The sequence below is a fragment of the Rhamphochromis sp. 'chilingali' genome, assembly GCF_963969265.1.
Source record: "Rhamphochromis sp. 'chilingali' genome assembly, chromosome: 14".
In the NCBI taxonomy this organism is placed as follows: Eukaryota; Metazoa; Chordata; class Actinopteri; order Cichliformes; family Cichlidae; genus Rhamphochromis; species Rhamphochromis sp. 'chilingali'.
In genome coordinates, this window is record NC_137941.1 from 21,405,856 (window position 1) to 21,419,422 (window position 13,567).

Genomic DNA, 13,567 nt, shown 5'->3' on the forward strand with positions numbered 1-13,567 from the left:
AATTTGTCTTCAAAATAAAAGCATTATGCATCTTAGCTCACACAGAGGAGCGAAATGTCCTTGAAAATTGTAGGCGCAAAAATGAATAACAGCAGATTGAATAAAAATTAAAATAGACAATAAAATATTTTCAAATTCATAATCTTTATTTGCATCTTTCTTGCATTTCTTTTCACATTTAGCTGTTTCATGTTCAATTAATAAATAATTTGGGGGTTGACATGATATATTCATAAGTCGTCGTAAAAAGTCAAAGACAGGTGGAAAGGTGAACATGCAAACAAGGAAGGTTTACAATAAAAAATAAATGGACAGGTTTTTATTAGTACATTTCACAACATGTCTCATTCACACACATACAAGCGCTTTTTTCTCTCCATCTAATTGCTTTTTTATCTAGCATTCACACTCTGATGAACATCAGGAGAAATTCAGGGTTCAGTATCTTATCCAAGAATACTCTGGCGCTACTCTACCTCCTAAGCCACAGCCACCTTGGGAGGGTAGTGAGACCTGCTGTTATGTGTGGTTTGGAAATGTTAAAATTTTCATTGTGACTCACCAGGTAAGTCCATGGACAAGTTTGGAAAGAGAGTTAGAGAGGCAATGCTGAGAGAGTTTGGACATGTACAGAGGAGGGATAGGTGGTAGATTGAACAAAGGCTACTGTATATGAAAAGAGGAAGATGACAGAGACGATTTGTGGATGTAGTGAAGGTGGTTGTGTGACAGAGGAGGTTGTCAGTGATAGGGTGAGATGGAGTCAGAGCATCTGATGTGGTGACGCTCTAAAAGGAGCAGTCGGCTGAAGGAGAAGAACCAGAATTCCTCTGGAAACAAGTTTTTGTGAAGCCTCCAGACACCTTTAAAAGGGCAGACATCCTGACGAATCATCTGAATCAACTTATTAAATAAAACTATTGGTTACTTTGAGATAAAAAAGAAGAAGAAGCCATAAACCGAAACATAAGACATATATGATTTAAAAACTTAAAAGAAAACTTTAAAAATCTAAAGACATTTAATAAAAGCCCATTTTTCCCACCTGGAAGTTACATTTCTGTCACCATCTCCTCCGGACTTCAAATTCAGTCTTGTTTGACTGCAACGTCTCTACGCCCAGAGGTATTTTATTTTGAAAGCAAAGAGCGGAAGTTGGCAGCCCCGTAGACTGAGCTTGAAACGAGTGCTTGAGGTGGAGGCAGTCAGCCTGCGACGGAAAAAAACAAGCTATAATAGGTCGGACACTTCATGCTCGGTTCTTGTTTTAAAAGAAAGAAAAATAGAGAAACCGGTGGTTATGTGGATGTAGGAGGTTATTTTCGCGGCTTTCGCGCGGGCTCCCTAACTTACAATTTGATTGGCGGGTTCTGGTTCGGGGTTTGTTGTTGAGCGTGTCGCTGTTTGCCCATTCTCACTGGAGTGAACACTAAGGTAAGCCTTGTAACCGCAAATGAACTGTGTTAAGTTGGTGCAGTTGGACTGGTTGTTTTGGCCATTTCAGTGCTGCTTAAACGACCGTTTTCAGTTATATTTGCCCGGGAAAAATGTAATTACAAGCTGAGGTAAAAGTTGGGGTAAAGAAAAACGGCAGCTTGCTCGTGCCACTTTGTAGGTTTGACGCTGGGTCTTTGTCCACTCAGAGGTGGTTTCACTGGACGCTGTGTGCTACAGCCTCGGTTTTTCCTTGCGTTTGAGTGGTTGCTGTTAACGAGCCACACAAACAGTGATATTTTTCTTTTTTAATTTTTAGAGTCAGAACAAATGGTTTCCAATTTATCAACTTTACCGTTTAGCATTTTTTTTGCGGGGCCACTTCTTAAAGGCCTATAAGCGCAAGCTACTCAAGCAATCCTCAGGCAGGTCCTTTAGACTGTTTTCTCAGGCATCTGCTCTTGTTTGAGTAATTTCTCGCATTTATATCTCTGATTAATAAAACCCCACACACAATTTCCTGTCATTCTTTTTACATTTACAATGAGCTGCGTTTGTCAGCAGGCCTATTTAAAAACGCAGTGGCTTACACAATGAACCACATTTGCCAAAACACCATAGACTGGCGACTGGTGCCACATGCCGAGATTGTCAATGTTGAATGTCTAGTGGCTTTTCATGGTAACTACACCGTGCGTCGTCCTCATCAATAGCAGCAGAGAATAGCATGCATTGTCTGTCTTGCTGTGGCAGTTATTGTCCATAAGTAAAGTCCCTTTTATTCTAGAAGACGGGGGGAAATTTGCACTTGCATGCAAATGCAAGGACTGAGGTTATAAGAAAGCACAGTTTCTCTTTTTTCTTTTTTTCAACATGCAGGTACACTTGCGTGGCACACCTATTCTGCCGACACACCCTCTGACAAGAGCACCATGTTAGCTCTGAGTCTAGGACAAGGTTCACTCAGAAATGAACAGGTATGCCGTGTAGGCATGTGCAATAATGGAGCGATAAAGTGTGAATTGCATAAACTTCCATTACATCACAAAGCAAAGAGAGAACGCGAGTTTCAGTGCTTTGCATTTCCAGCATATCAGAAACATGACTAAAACTAGAAAGACTGCTAATGATACCGAGAAGTGCAGTAACTGCATGTACTCACTGGAAAGGTGAGCTTTTCGGGCTGACTTCACACTCAAGTAACATTTAGTATGAGTGTTGTAGATTATGTGGTGGTTCAGTTAAACCCTAAATTTGACCTGAAACTATTAGTTATGGGAATTAGGGTGATCGGGTAATTTGGGTCTGATTCCACCTCACAGTGCATATTTGCTGCATTTCTTGATCCTCTATGATTGTAAGCTGAATATTATTGTATTTTTGATTGGCAGACAAAAAAAGCGGTATTAAAATAACTCACGCCATGCCTTTTTTCCCCCTCCAATTTTACGACTTATAAACAGTTATAACTGAAAAAGTAATGATAATAAGTAATGATAAAAAGTCAGATAATTGTTGCAACCCTGCTGTATCCTGTTGCATGCATGCTTTTAAATGAGGTTTCGATCTAAGGCATTTTTTATGTTTTATAGGTACATTTTGAAGGAATTACCAAGTGTGTGCACATGTTAAGCAATTCTGTCATTTTAATGTAAAGTTGATTAAGTCAATTTTGCAGATGCTGCTTTTTTCCTCTTTAAAGTCTTTGTAAACCAATTATTTGGGACTTTTTTTTTTCTTTCTTTTCTTTTTTTGGCTGGTTGCTCCAATCGCATCATTTAAAGCAGTCTTTCATTACCTCTCCTTTCAAGAATTTATAATTGACATGTTTCATTATAAGCTGGACTTGTAGAAGAGCCCTTTTCAAAATGACACACATTAAATTGGCTCCATGTGCTGCAGAGACTGAAACCAATGGTGCGTTCAGGCAGCCATCATCAATTAATAAAGTCAAACATTTTAAGAGTCAATCTGTGGGAACTTCCCCTATAATAGTCTGCCAAGTGTTAAATGCTTGAGATGAACTGAAGCATTTTTTTTAACCAGTGTGTGATTCAGTATTGGGGTATTAAAACATGCATGGTTTTTCCTACCATAATATGTCTAAGTGAATGAAGCAACCTGGACAACAGGTAATGATTAACCTCATATCCAATCTGATAGAAAGAACAAACACTGGTGTTAATATATGACTTTGTTTGTTTCCACCTTGCATGAGCTTTGTCACTTGAAGTTGATATGAAGGCAGCTCGTAGCAAGTGTTGAACAAAATATTCTGGACGTCAGATGAGGTGGTATTGTATAAACGTTTGGTGCCGATTTAGAGAAAATAATATAATATGAATATTTCTTAGTATATGTGATGTTGATATATATACAAGCATGTAGATCGCCCTTGCATTTAGTGACAAATTGCTATTTTTCGTCTGCATGTCTTAACTTCCACTATCAAACTTGGAACATGTGCACGTTTGTCATTTGAGCTGCATTTTTTTTCTTCTTACATACGAGATACTAATCCAAATCCTCTTTCTTCTGTGTATTTGATTGCACTTTTATGAGCTGTGACTAATTACTCTGCTTGTCTTTCTTGTATATGCCTAATGGGCCTTAAAAAAAAAAATCCCTTGCATACTGCCGCGCTGTGCCCACACAATATTTTGTTCCTCTGTTGTTTTGAGTGGAAGCCAGTGGAAAATGACTTTGTTCCGAGCAAGTGATGCTTTGCTTCTTTCTCATTTTGCTGATTTATGTGATTTGTACTTGAAGTGGTCTTCTTTTTTTTCTCTCTCTTTTTTTTTAAGAGAAGGCGCTGAGTCGATCATATGCGATCTTAAATTGTCTGTAATGTAGCAATGAATCATTTATAGTCTAATAACATAAGTGGTAGTTAAATGATTTAAGATTTCGAGTGCAGGCGAAATATATCTTTATTTTTATGCCTGCTGTGAGAAAAGGGTTCTAAAACCTATTGCATCATCCCCTTTTATTTTATGACCTATATTACATGGACTGTCTCTTGGAGAGTGAGGGTAATTTTATTTACACTTTCTTCACATTGTATGGAACGTTGTGAAGAAAGTGTAAGACGCAGGTTTCTGTGTAGACCTCCCAAACAAAATAATAGAAATTAGAGCAGAGCGATATGACCAAAAATATTTATCACGAAATAAATTTGAAAATTTGCTATAACGATATAACTTTCCTTGCTGACAGTTTAACCAAAAGGCATTTCCAGTGGAAATTGGCCGACATGTCCTCACCATAACCATGCATAATATCCACAAAACTTAAAAAAGGGGTTATACACACACACAATACGGTAATATTATATTGAAGCATAGTATGTGTCACTCCGTGAGTCTCCTGACTACGATAGCCGTAATGCTCCGACAATCCATCAAGCAGTACGGCTTCATAGCTTAGCAAAGTAGTACTAAAACATTTGACAGATTTTTGAGCACCGTGTACCACATAAAATCGTTTCAAGGTCAGTAAACACAACCAGAATTCGTACATAAGGCACACGGGATTATAAGGGGTACTGTCGATTTTCAGAAAAATCTTAGGATTGAATTTAAGTGTGCCGTATTTTCCAAAAAACACTGTAATAACGACGGCCCGCTAGCATGCGCTACCAAAAATAGTGCTTTGTTGTGTATCTGACGGACGAAAGCTAAACCAGTTCCACACCACTGAAGTTGCAGCATTTTTACAAACCAATTCTGGTTTATCTGTTTCATTCAACGATCTGCTTTCGCCCTTCTCATTCTCCATCGCCGCCATCCTTTTCCCGCCATCTGTGTATGAAAACAAAGGCACTGCGCATGCGCGTTTTACCCATATTCTATCGCGATATTTCATTTTCTTATCATTCCCCAACATTATACCGGTATTACCGTGAACGGTATGATATGGCCCAGCCCTAATAGAAATTTATTTCCAGCAATATTTTCAGGAGCCTACAGCAGGGGGAAACATCCATGGAAAAAAATTTTTTTTTTTCATGTGGAAAGCATAAAATTTCGTGTCCCTCAGGGAAAAGGCTTACTAGGAGTGAAGAAGGAATTAATAAATGCTGTGAGAAGACAGAGCAATGCTTCTGAAGAGAATCATGATGGAAGCAAGATGAAGGCCATCTCATTGTCATTGTAATCATCGGTAATCTGGGGAATAGTTGTCCATTAAACTGACAGTACATGCAGTTATGACTTCTGTGACTCTGTAATGTAAGAGAAGAAAGTTGATTCATGCTGCTGTTTAAACTGGATCAGGAAGGTTACCATGGGTGGGTGGGTGTGTGGGTGTGTGTGTGTGTGTGTGTGTGTGTGTGTGTGTGTGTGTGTGGTCTTGTTGGTGAAATATAATCTTTCTTCATTTAGGTTTTGTTTGTTTTTAAAGTTGGTGTTATTTCCTTCATACCACGTCACTGCAGCCCATCAATGTTTTTTTTTTTTTTCTTCTCTTCTGTTTTTTCAATGTTATTATCAACATGGCTCTGGGATGGAAGTGTCAGCCGGTCACTTTAGCGCAATGTGGTTTATTTGAACAAATATTGAAAAATGGAAAGTTAAGTTATGCACAAATATTGTTAGTGTATAAAGTGATCATCATAAGAATCATAAGAATTTCCCCTTCCTTATCTTAGTGTGCTACATCTTGTCCGAGGTGTTGCTTATTCTGTGCAATGATTTTTTTTAACATGATTTTTCACAGTGTAGTGATTTGCACATTTGCCTAACAAGCAAAAGATCCCTGGTTTGATGCCGGGAGGAGACACAAATCCCTTGGGGGTGTCATCGGGAAGGGCATCCGGCATAAAAATCTGCCAAATCAAATACACGGACAGATCCACGGAGGTGATCGTTTGTTACTAAGGCAGCAGTTGAAAAGTAGTTTTTCTTTTCAAGACCGACTTAATATTTATTCAGTATAACCTCAAATTAGTGACTGAGCCCATAAACTCTGTAGAGAAGCTTTTACAGAGGTCAGGGATGAAAAAACCCTTTCCCATAGACTTTTATAGAACCATAAATCTCTTTGTAACTGGAGCTATCACCATCTGGTGTCTTCCAGATAGATGCAGATTGTTAGGGACTTCCGCATTGGCTTTATTTCACCAACATGGAAGCTGTGTCTGTTTTATACTGTTTATGGCTGTGGTAGGCCCAGCAAACAATAGAGATCCTGCACTTGACGGTTAATGTTGCATGCAGTTGTGGGTGAACCATGTGAGAGATCCTAAGCAATTCAGAGATAAAGGCAACTGTTAAAGTTCCTTTAACAGGTTCCACTTTATAAACTTTGACACAAAATACATCTACACCAAGTAAAATGTATATGTATCTTACTGATTAAAACTCTTCTTTAGTAATCTTAGCTGCACCTGGAAAAAAATGTGGGAGTTTCAACTTTGAGTTTTATAGCTAAACTGAATGTTTAAAATGTATTGGTCTATCGTGGTTATTATTTCTTCTCTTTGGAAGCCAAAATGTAGACATTCATTCCTCTCTTTCTGTTAATCTGATGGCATCTGAACATGTCTGCTGCAATCCCATTGGCAATTTAAGACTCCAGTCACACGGGCCTTGACTTCAAAAAAGTATAACAGAATGAGTGATCGGCCGCTGTAAGTGTCTGTAACAGTATAACCTAGGCACGAGGCTTTATTCTAACAGATCTAGTAACATTTGTATCTCATCATCAAGATAGAATGATTCTTTGTTAACAGGTAGGTGTGTACCTACTAAGGTTGGGCAATATGTAAAAATTTTCCAACTGAATAGTAAGTCCACTAACCGACGATAGGCAATATAATTGCGAAGGTGACTTTTTGATAGGTGGAGCAATGTAATCATGCACACACTGATTTGCATGTTTAGAATTTATACGTTTTGTTTGGAGGGAATATTTGACCTTCTTTTCTTGTTTGTTTCAGCAATAATATAGCTACTTTTTTGGATTATTCGTTTATTTATTTATTTGAGATGCGCCAAATACTTTACGTCAGATTGTCTTTTTAAAATGTCTGCTAGAAGAGATGATTTGATTTTTAACTTACTTTTTTTGTGTACTGCCTTTCCTTCTTTCTTTTATGAGTTTGAGTAAATGAATCGCTGCATTTGGGCGCACTCTGAGAAGGGTGCATTTGTTCGCAGCTGGAAGAGGGTGCTGTTAAAATAGCGCTATTATTTATTTTATTTTTTTCCGTTGACTGCTTCTCTTAGCTTCTACCAACATTATTAGCAAACTTACTCATGGGCAGATGGATGGATGGATAGACAGATGAATAAATTGCTCTTGTAAAAACGATTGGTGAAAGGCTCGGCCTATCGTTGATATATTCGTCTAATCGCTCAAACTTAGTACCTACCTGTAAGAGAAGTGTCTGCTATAGCTGAAGGTCTCAGCTCACTAAAAAGAAAAAAGCTCACTGTTTTCTCAAAATGCCATAAACGGCAATAATACCTGTAGAGGATAAAAATAAAAAATAAAAACCCACAACAAAACAAAAAGCCCTTTGGAGTGACAAACAGACTACTTCTTTCTGCACAGAGGATGGTGTTGGAACATCAGGCTTTTTCCACATTTCACCACCAGCCCAGGTCCATAAACATCACAGAGCACAAGAGAGTTTGTGTGACTTAAACGCTCACACAGACCTCTCCAAAACCAACAAACACCTTTCATGTTGTTTTTTCTGTTAAATTGTTAACTGAGTACATTTGATGCATTGGGTCCTAGTCTATATAAATAAGACTTAAAGTCTTTACTGTAATGAAGATGGGTCAGATTAATGAGATTTACCAATGTATAGTATTCTCTGAAGTCTGTTTTTTGCTTTATGTTGTTTTAAGTTTTGCCCAGAGTTTACTTTATAACTACAACATCAGACTTTCATGCCTGTAGCACTACATCTTTATTTATATTACTTTATGATAGGCTAACAAAGCCATGAGAAACATCACCTGTTGAAACATCAGCATCTAAACATTTAGTGTCTAGTGGACACCACACCCCAGGCTGTCGCTTTTGGCTTCCTTTTTTTTTTTTTTTTTTTTTTTTTTTTTTTTTTTGATGACTTTACTCAGTAGTTTAGACTTTCTGTTGTCTTTCCTGTGTTCCTCTTTTGTTCCTTGAGTTTGTCTAGTCTCTCCTTCTTGTCCTTCATTTCTGTCATCACCTCCCAGCTCCATCTCCTTCCACCCGGTTCGAGTTCCTAATTCATGCCCAACAACTGATCTAACAGTATGTTGGCTTCAGTGTCCTTGTGTCACCACTGGGCATCAGGCCTAATCCTGCTCTGTGATGAAAGGGAGGTGGCAGGGGTGAGTGCTGGAGGGAGGGGAGGCTGTGAAAGAGTAAAGCTGGTTAGAGTACGATTGCACAGTTTCTCAGTCTTGCATACTCTTATCCACAGAGTCAAAACTGCACACTTTTTAATCTGCAGTTTGAGGTTAAGACCTGAGTTGCAAGTTTGAGTGCAAGTTAGGGACATTATATTGTATTTTAAAAACAGAAGAGAAGACGGCATATTTCTGCAGACAGCTATCGAGTTTGAGGCAATACGTTGGCAGGTTTTCTTACTGAAATGATGGATATAGATGGAGATTTGAGGGTTGGGAGATGTAAAGCTTCTGAGGTCTTCAGGGAGATTACCCATGCAGACTATGATTTCAGCTTCGCTTCACTCTGTGGAGAAATATGACCTTAAATTTATAAACCTTCCGGTGAACTGCTCATTAAACAGTAATCAAGAGTCCACTGCTGTCCCACATGTTCCTTAAGCAGGTATGGGGTTCAGATTGCATAGCAGAAAATTGCTACTTGGGCTGTGGAGAGAGAATCTGAGCGAGGGTGAAACCCAACACTTTACTGTAAGAGTTTAAAACTTTGGACAAAAGTTTGACATCTTACTTTGAGTGCAAATAATGACATAAATAAAAAGTCACATTTTATGTTTTAGATCAATATTTGTGCATCTCTAAAATTTCATTAGATTGATCAAAAGTGAAAATAACTATAAGTACACCAAAAAAATTAGTGATCAAATACTGATGCGCCCTTTACCCCTTATGTCTCAGATTAGAAAGAATTTAAAAGACTAATTAAAGGCCACAGCACCATCTTATTCAGACCATTTGCATGACTTTCGACATCTAAAAGTTGTGAAATGAAGAGAAATTTATATGGCTCATGGAAAAACTTGAACTTTTTGTGAGTTTATTCCATCCTGTTGTTTTTCTGCGGAGGCTTCGACAGGCCCTTCATGCTCTAATTGATTTAATTAAGTGAACGTTTTCCCCTTTGGCTGTACTGATGCAGAAACAGGCGGCGTGCAGACAGAGCATGAGGGCTTTGCTTATCTGTATTTCACAGAAAAATCCAAGTTCCCCTCCGAGCATCGCAGCCCACGTTACTCCCATCCCTCTGCGGTTCAGCCTCATTAACAAGCTCTCACCATTCCTATGGACGCTGTGAAAGGCACTCGCACTCTAGTAAACATTATGATTCATATTTGTGATTAGTTTTTCTGAATGGATGAGTTATTCCGCATAGGGCGCACATTCTGCAATGGAGAGACATCGGCTATGTTTTTATGAGGTAATCTTGTCACTTGGATTTGTTTTGTTTTTTTAATGTTAAATATAAAATTAAACAAGCTAAATAATATTTAAAAAAAAAAAAAAGATAACAATAGCCCTATGGAACATTTGGGACGATGTTTACTTTTCTTTATTATTGATTTTACCCTCTTGTTTACTCAAAATTACTCAAGCATTGATAACTCTAATGTTGGCCTGAGGAACATGCACACATGTACTACCTCAAATGCCAAATGATGTTTTACCAGCTGTTCTTTATTCCTGCCAGTAATGAACTTCAGCCGGGACTAACATATAAGCTCTTCACTCGATCTGCCCTTGCTCTAACCTCAGTGTGAATGCATCTTGACCTGCCATTCAGATTTGCCACTGCAGCTGCTGCGTTCTTTGATTGCTAAATTACACGCCTCTCACTGTTACAGGTTGGAATGACGTGTCCAGTAATTTCGCTAATTGGCTAAACTCATCAAAACCTAAGATTAATTTGAAAAATGGGAGCAATCTGATTTGGAAAAAAAAATACTTATGACCTTCAATGTTTTGACAATTTAGGAAAAAAATGTTCTTTCAAGCCAGTGAAGACTTGGGGAAGTCACTGGTTTATGGCTTAAACCAAGTTTAAGAAGTAATTCTCTCATTAAACCATAGAGTTAATTCTAACAGATTGAACATTGATATGCATTGTTCATTGTTAATACTGTTAATCTTGGAGTTGCTGGTAGTCAGATTTTGTTATTTTTGCTGATACATATACGAGCTGCTTTCCCCTGTTTCCAATCTTCCAGAGGTAATAGGCTGCAGGCTGTAGCCTTATATTCAGCTAAAAACATGACTGTGTTTTCAGTTGTAGGCTGAAAATGAAATGGAAAATATTTCCTCTTACAAATAGGATGATTTGAATTGGATAATAGGAAATTGTTTTTATTTTTTTTCTGACTGAAAATTGACCCAACATTCCCAAAAGATCCACTGCCCTACCAGTGCAAACAATCTAGCTGTTTGCTTTGCCTTAGTTTTGTGAGTCAGTTAAGCTTTCATTCATCTTTCAGAGTTTATCAGCTGAATATTTCTGATAATAAGGGGCACACACTACCTCTGAGTGCAAATGTTCCTAACTGTGTCAAAACAACAACAAAAAACCCCACTGATTTTACTTTGCAAGGTTGCATCAACCTCCTCATACCACAGAGGGACTGCTTTACACACATACATCCATACGTATGGATGATGGAACCAGCTATCACTGCATCTCTCCAATTTAGATCTTAATGCATTAAAAAGCCCTTGCCTTATCCACATCACTGTGTGACCTTTTTTTTTTGTTTTTTGTTCTGAAGAGCCTAGTTTACATCATTTTTCTTATTAAACTCCAAATGTTTATGATATTGTGATTCCGAGGTAAAATCACATGTAGTTCTCTTCAGCAAAATATAATTACAAATTTTATTCGGTATCATTTACCAATAACATACACAGGAAGCAGTGGTGTGTGTGTGTGTGTGTGTGTGTGTGTGCGCGCGCCAGCCGTGTATAGTGAGACCGTGTGTCTCCCTGAACCCCCAAAAATGTTATATTGCAAAGTTTTTCTCTCTCGTTTGTAAATTTGTGGTATTGTGAGATCTTCTGAGTTTGTATAACTTTGTAATCCTGAATAGTCAATATTTTTCTCAGAAATTTCTGACTCTTGGCCCTTGCAATACAGATACACAAGTTCAGCATCTTCAGCTCTGAACTGTGTAATGGAGGACAAACTGTGGAAGTTCAGGGACTTGAGATGAGCCTAACTGATCTGAGACTGTTCTGTGTTCTGGACTGCAGTTTTTCCAGTTTACACGTGTTTAAGATAAGCATAGATGCAAACCTAGATCAGCAAAACCAGCCTGTTTCACAATTTATTAGATTTAAAATAATGCACTCGTAGCCATCTGTGCACCAAGGGCATGCGGTGTAGCTTGCCCCACTGCCCAGCTGCTTATCTTAAAGGGTTTTATTGAATTCTCATCAGTATGACTTTGAGAGGAAGTTTGTCGATAGCTTGTGACTTTAGTCTGCAGAGAATCGGGTATGTGATTCTAAGTAATTTCCCACAAGATGATTCAGAAATCCTTGAGATTAAGGGAAATCCCCACACTACAGAAAAGAATAAGAAAGTAAGAGCAGACAGTGTGCATTTGCTGGGGCATGCATTATGGGAGGGATTATATGGATGGAATTCAACTCTTGTGAAAATGTGCCACCCGCTCCACAGCTTATACAATACAGGAGCTAAACATTGTTGTCACAGTTACATGGTGAAGAAAACAAGAAATAACACACAACATCTATATGCAGCTGCAGGTTTTAGCTACAAGTTGGTTAATGTTATATAGCCCAAACTGGCAGCCCTTTAGTTCCATTAGCATTAGAGATGTTTTCATTAAATGTTAGACACCAACCTTAGCCTTGCCTGAAAACCTCAATTATTACAAATTGCTGAGCAGTGTTTTGCAGCCTGATGTGCCTCAGAACATGGACTGCACCATTAATCGAATAAATTGATTAATCAACGCCATTAGTCAAATGACCCAGTTTTATCTTGATTTGTATGAAATATTTAATAGACCGATCGTGCTGCTGCTACTGAATATTTATGATCTATGCAGTAATTCGATTACAACGGTTGTCTAGTGGCCTACTAACTTTATTTGACTTGTATTTTCCCAGGCTTGTATCACAGTTCTGTGTGATGTAAGAGCTGCAGAGACAGCCTCTCTGAACTTCAGTCAAAAGTAGTCACAGCTACCGTCTGTGTGACAATTTGGCTCACCAAGACATAACTTGGAGCCCATGAAATCTGTTCAAGGACAGACTAATGCTTTGGAATAACTCAAGTTTGATATTTTTGCTTTTAAGGAAGGTTACCATCTGAAATCACCAGATCATGTACTTGTTAAAATCTAGGCTTTAAAGATATGTTGTTGTCTTGTATTTGTCTTCAAATATACTGCTGCGTGCTTGGGAGTTGATTCAGTTGCTGGTAGCAATATGATAGGCATCCCCTAATCCATTTGTGCTCTCTCTCTCTCTTAGCCTCTCTCACACGCATGGCTACAGCTGAAGGAAATCCTTCTTTATTTATGAGATGTAAGGTTCAGAATGCCACAGGGGTCTCCGGAGAATTAAATACTGCACACATTCTGTTTTTCCGCTGTTGAGTGTCTCTTTGTCGCTTTCACATGGACACAGTCATATACACTTGCTACAGGACATCTATTCACCCAGTCTGCTGTTTTTTGGGTTGGCAGAGCTGCAGTTGTTAGAACGCGACCTTGGGAGGGCAGAAAGAGCTGCCGGCAGATGTGTGTACGGTGCTTCACTGTTTTATGTGGAAGAAATTATATCATCTGCATGTCGTAGAAGCAGAAATGCCATCCGGTGCTCAGGCCACACTAAATCGGCACTGAAGTGTAGTGTAAAATGTCAAGCTATGGATGCCTGTGGTGCAGAAAACCATGTAATATGAGCAGGAGAGCTCAGATAGTGTGATG

At 38.5% G+C, this 13,567-nt stretch overlaps 1 protein-coding gene across 1 annotated transcript in view; it reads left to right on the plus strand.

The window, feature by feature from the left end:
- Positions 1–1,161: 1,161 nt before the first annotated feature.
- nck2a (NCK adaptor protein 2a) overlaps positions 1,162–13,567 on the plus strand; it is a 44,789-nt gene continuing 32,383 nt past the window's right edge. The window contains exon 1 of the mRNA XM_080901999.1: positions 1,162–1,434. The gene's annotated coding sequence lies outside the window, so the exon portion shown is untranslated. The remainder of the gene's footprint in view (positions 1,435–13,567) is intronic.